Source organism: Apium graveolens, unplaced genomic scaffold (genome assembly GCF_009905375.1).
Source record: "Apium graveolens cultivar Ventura unplaced genomic scaffold, ASM990537v1 ctg8777, whole genome shotgun sequence".
Classification (NCBI taxonomy): Eukaryota; Viridiplantae; Streptophyta; class Magnoliopsida; order Apiales; family Apiaceae; genus Apium; species Apium graveolens.
Window position 1 is genome coordinate 21,337 of NW_027421462.1, and position 6,250 is coordinate 27,586.

General features: G+C 32.2%; 1 pseudogene; it reads right to left on the reverse strand.

Moving 5' to 3' along the window:
• Nucleotides 1-505: 505 nt before the first annotated feature.
• LOC141705322 (tubulin alpha-4 chain-like) lies at nt 506-2,983 on the reverse strand (annotated as a pseudogene).
• Between the last annotated feature and the right edge of the window lie 3,267 nt (nt 2,984-6,250).

Genomic DNA, 6,250 nt, shown 5'->3' on the forward strand with positions numbered 1-6,250 from the left:
TATTAAAAAACTTAAATCTCAAAACTCAACCAATGCATATATATTATTACTCAATTGAATTCAAGATCAACAAATTCTCAATGTGTACAACTAATATCAAATATGTTCATCATTCTAAACAAAGTACAACTAATGTGTAAAATTAACCATATTTCTATTTCTAGTACTCAAGTCATCCCCTTTCATGCGGGCTCCAATTTTCTTTACCATGCTTCCAATCAATAAAAAGATATATGTCTCGCCTAAAAATTTTCCAATCCTTTAAAAGATATCTGATGCATAAACTGAAACAGTGATTAGGGAATCAATTAGTATGTATCAATTAATAAGGTAGGTGACACTAAATAAATGGAGGACATGTGCTCACCCTTGACTCATCAAACTTGTACCAGGTGTTTGGAGCAGAACTAAGGAAAGAGTAGTAATGCCCTGAAGTAGCATATAGATCTCAAAACTACTATAAATACATAAATGGTGAGCAGATACTAAAGTTATAATTAAATGGTTATAGAACATGAAGCATTAAAAAATTTCCAATATTATGCATGATATCAAACTTGTGGTCAATGCGGGAGAACACCTCAGCCACACTGGTGGAGTTTGAAATCATGCAGACAGCCCTCTAAACCTTGGCAAGGTCTCCGCCAGGAACAACAGTAGGGGACTGATAGTCGATTCTATACTTGAATCCAATTGGGCACCAGTCAACAAACTGAATTGTCCGCTAGGTCTTGATAGTTGCAACAACTGCATTGACATCCTTGGGGACAACATCACCACGATACATCAAATAGCAATCCATGTACTTCCCATGACGAGGATCACACTTGGCCATCATGGAGGATGGCTCAAACGCAGTGTTGGTTATATCAGCCACAGAGAGTTGCTCATGGTATGCCTTTTCAACTGATATGACATGGGCATATGATGAAAGCATGAAATGGATCCGTGGATATGGGACCAAGTTGGTCTGGAACTCAGTCATATCCATATTTATAGCACCATCAAATCGCAGAGATGCAGTCAAGGAGGAAATCATCTGAATTAAACATATACAGACCAAATGATTAGGAATACTAAAGAACTAGCATTAGAACAAATTCAGAAAATATAATTCCCCTATATCATCTTCCCCAAGAGAATGAGCAAAAATGTTTGGGTGTGTTTCAATGAAGTTCAAAAAATGTACACAGGTCCAGATAAGAATGGAAAAAAACAAAAAAATTTAGATAAAATCATGAAGAGTGATACCTGAGAAACAAGCCTGTTAAGGTTGGTGTAGGTGGGACGCTCAATGTCTAGCGAGCGCCTACAAATGTCATAAATGGCCTAATTGTCCAGAAGAATAGAGATATCAGTGTGTTCCGGGAGTGAATGGGTTGAAAGGACATTGTTGTAGGGTTCAACGACAGAAGTTGAAACCTGTGGTGATGGGTAGACAGTAAACCCAAATTTGGACTTTTTCCTATAGTGAATCAACACTTCTTCCTTGCAGTTTTCACAAATGAACTTTGTATCTGGATCTTCTATCTTTTTAAGCTTTGTAAACGATTCAAGAGCATCCTGGAGGGTAGTTACATCTTTAATCTCCAGGCTCAAATCAATGGAGGGCTCATAAGTATCAGATAAGTGCTCGCAATTACAACATTTCAGCTGAAATTTTTTAACACATACAAAGAGTCATTTATATGTGAATGAGTAAAAGAGATTTATGTAAAAACTAAGCATTTAATTACAAGATTACCTTGCTTACTAGGCGACCACCAAAAACCTGTTTGACAAAGTTATCATTATTTACACACAAAGTTGTCTCCTTTGACTTTGAATCACTACAACACCTCTGGAGTCTATCAAGAAAGCATTGCCACGTATGCAGCAGTTTCAGTATAGACCACAAACCCAAACAACATTTCGTTAACTTTAGAAATGAAAAAATCCAGGACAAGATACCCATTGATAATCATCACAAGGGAAACTTTAGAACATACCCTGTATTACCTGTAGAACATACCATGTATCTAGCCTCACTTTGCATAAATTGATAGCTATTTACCAACTCTTATAATAGTCCATTTAACAAACTAATTCTAATTCGAAACCACAATTCGACAAAATCTTTTTATTAAAAAAACTGACACAATAACAGTTGGGTAATTTCACTCCACCACAAAATCATCAATTACTAATACACTATCAAACTTGATGCATTACACAAAATATACAACACAAAACATAAAATTAGTTACGAACACGGAGATACACATAATAATCATACCTTGAAAGGCCAATTTTCGCGATAAAATTGACAAACGCTATCACTAGCTTTAACAACAGAAAAGAACTCCTTCTCGACATAAATCTCCAAGTACTCACCATAACCTAACACAACCCCTTATCTCATCTTCTCAGCCATTTTCTTCATCTGCTGTAACCTCTACTCTCTCAAAACCTTGATATCCTCCAAATCGAGACGATCTAGAGCTGAGATCTCATTATCTATCTTATCTTCCACCGCTTTCAATACTGTTAACACTTGCTTATCCAAGATCTGTCAAATTCTCCAATTATTATAATCAGCAAAACACACACATAGACACTCTTTCTCTCTCTCTCTAACTCATCTATCTCTATCTCTCTCCTAGTTTAAGGTTATTGGAAAATTTAAGACTATGAAAGTGAATACAAACATGTGAAGCTCAACGAACCTCTGAACCTTTTGGAAAAAAGAGAGAAACAAAATTTAAAAAACAAAACCCAATAATAATTAAGAACTAAATCGAGATGAAGAATATCAGGATTAAATTTTTAAGCAATACATCAGAAACCCACACACCAAATTTGTCAACGAGGTATCAAAGTTAAAACCCGTTACATACTTTAAGAACTAAAACAAAAAACATCCATTAATCACCAAAAAACACAGAAAATTAGAAAGTCAACATAGAGTTATCTTGGTATATATTAGCAAACCAGATCTGTCCATATCGAATGTTGACTAGTGCTCAACAAATGCCTATGCTACTGCATCTTCAATCGCCTGTTAACCCGAACATAATAGAATGAAATCATAAAAGCCAAAAATATCATAACATTTATGCATATATATAAATCGCGAAACCGCTCATTGGCCACTATTGAAGGATAAAAACAGATTTTCAATTCAATTATCTTAAACCTAATTGAACAAACAAACCTGTTCAGAAATTAGGGGTTCTCATAGATGGAGTTTGAGTAATTGAAGGTGTTCTTCCATTCGGGGTTTAATTGAAACCATATATACTTGCAATCAACTGACATGGTGTGTGTGTGACAGAGAACCAGAGAGATGGAAGAGATAGAGCACCAGAGAGATGGAAGAGAGAGAGACCAGAGTGAATTGAGAGAGAGAGAGGAAAATAATTTAGTAATGGGGAAACGGGTTTTTTTTGTTAAGGGGGAATATTTGTGGAATAAAGGGGGGAAAGTTTCCGCGTATTTTTTTTTTAATTTTTTTAAGCTAATCATCGACAACGGTTGTAAAATACAACCGATGTCTATAAGACAAAGACGTCGGTTATATAAAAAACTGATGTCTAACTAACGTTTCTCATTTTTGAAAAATAACTATAGACAACGGTTATTTTCTCGACCGATATCTAATATAAGCATTAACATCGGTTTTAAAATAACTGATGTCTAAAAGAACTTTAACATCGGTCGTCTGAGCAACCGATGTCTAAGGACCGATGTCTATTGACAGAATTCTAGTAGTGTTTCCTCTTATCATTTGACCCTTACTTACTTCTGATTAACTTTATTATAAATAATCAAGATATTGTCAGAAATTCCCTTCTTATTTAACAAAATTCTATGTTAATAGATCGCTACACTCACTCGATAAAACAATTATTAGATCACTACCCTCTTTCAATAAAAAAATTTGAATGTTGCTACGAGGGTGTAAATTTGAAAATATACGCTATGAACTACACTAAAAAGTTGTGGAGAATAAATGATTATCTCACGAGAGATAGATTTTCTAGTACACTAAGACATATTTAATAGGTAGCCTTTTAGCCTATTTGAAGACATATTTTTCTTGAGTATTTTTCTCCACTTTGGATATATTTAATATGTTAGAATTTTTAGCCTATTTCAAAACATTTCAAATTTGCATATAATAATTGATGATTTTCATTTAAATGTTTGAATTCAATGATTTCTTAGGTGGTGGTATGATTTTTAGTAATTATGATATAAATTTACTGATAATTGAGAAAATTTGGTGTGATAATGAGAAAATTTGGTGATTTGGCTCAGTTCAGATTGCTAATTACAAAATTTGGATGCATTAAATCTCATTGTCAATATATAACGAGTAATACTAGATAACCCCAAACTTATACAAAAATAGTTACAAAGTAACGTGACATGACACATTTTGAAATTACATTCGTGTGCGATTATGAATGCACGTGGGCTCTCGGAAAGTTACCATTTATAAGATATTAGTTGGTAAGCCATGCCAAGCACATACCCGAAATTAAAAATAACAGTATCACAATATTATTTACATAAAACTGAAACTCATAATTCGAGTAAAATACAGATCTAAATATAATTTATAAAATGATTTTAAAATATGTAGTTAAAAAAATTGAAGTTAAGTGTAACTATAAAATTTCACCGTATAGTTCTAGTTATGCATGCGCCTAATTATTTACTTATATAAATATGTCATGTTAACTTACTAATACGATTATTTGAAATTAAACCGACACTTGGATGTTCGGCAATAAATAAAAAATTAAGGAAAATAAAATTTAGAGAGAGTAAAAGTTAATTTTTGTTAGTTGAGATGTTGAGATTTTATTATATAAAATTTCAAAAATATTTGTATAATTTTCTAGTGAGTACCAAGATTTGGGAGCTAAACATGGTTTCGCTTATTAGTATACATAGTTGATAACCCGTGCGAAACATGAGACCGAGACTAAAAATATCGAATTAATATTTGTAGAGAATTATTCATAATTCGTGTGAAACACGAATTAAAATTAATATATTAATATAAAATGTTAAATTAGTACTTGTAAAAAATAGTTATGTAGTTAAAAATAATTGAATCAAAAATCCGATATACATCAAATATTTTTCTTCTTCGAGATTTCCATCATCCGATATAGATCTAAAATCTCTATTTTTCTCCCCCATTCTCCATTATTTGATATAGATTTAAATCAGTTTTTTTCTCCACTCTGCATCAAACCATATAGATCTAAATCTCCTTCATTTTTTGAGCCAATTAAGATCATTATCATTTAATCTAATAACAAAACTTAAAGTTTGTGCACCAATTAGAAAACTCATTTCACATGCACCCCTTACCACTTTCCTATTACTATTTGAATAACAGTTTCTATATCATCGATTGAGATTTAGGCCCAATAAATTAGCATTTTTTTAATATTTGCCGGATTCGCAAGAAGTCCTCGTCTTTGTAAAATGCTCATCATCCCGATATAAGTAAGTTGTCTGAATTTATTTCGTTGCAAGCATACTATTAGATTTTTATCACCGTTAAATTCATCCGATTCCATATTTTCTAGATTTAATTTATTTTTCTAAATTCATTTTTTTGTTTGAATATGATGTAAATCAAATTTCTAAAACATAGCCGGAAAGCAATGAAGAAAATGCTCCATCAAAGTTAAAGTTTTACTTCCTCCTCCACGTTCACAGATATACGGGTAATATTATTTTATATTTAATCCAAGATTGCATATAATGTTATGATATTTGTTGTTGTTATTGTTTAACTCATTAATAACAGATTGACTTCAATTTATTTTAATTGTAATCAGCTTTGTATACACATTTCTTCTCAAATCTTTTTAAGTATTACAATTCAAACCAAACTAAAAAATTCATATGTAAGTACGACTTGCTATCATGCCTGAGGTTGTAATGTGTTAAATAATAGTATAAGATCCATATAAAGTCTTCGTATAACACCTTAATGGAGATAATTACTTAAGATAATGTTTGTTATATGACTCAGGTGTTTATAATCTTCAGAAGTAGATCTAGAATCCTCAAAGATAAAATACATATTGTCTTATGTGTTATTAACTATGAAGGGTGAGAGAAGCCTTCCATCTTCTTCTTTTTTCCAAGTGAAAAGCCTCTCTTTATTAATAACAAGGTCCTTAATTAATTAGCCGTAATGGACTTTTTGTGCGCACCTTAGGAATAAGAATATGCAATGAGG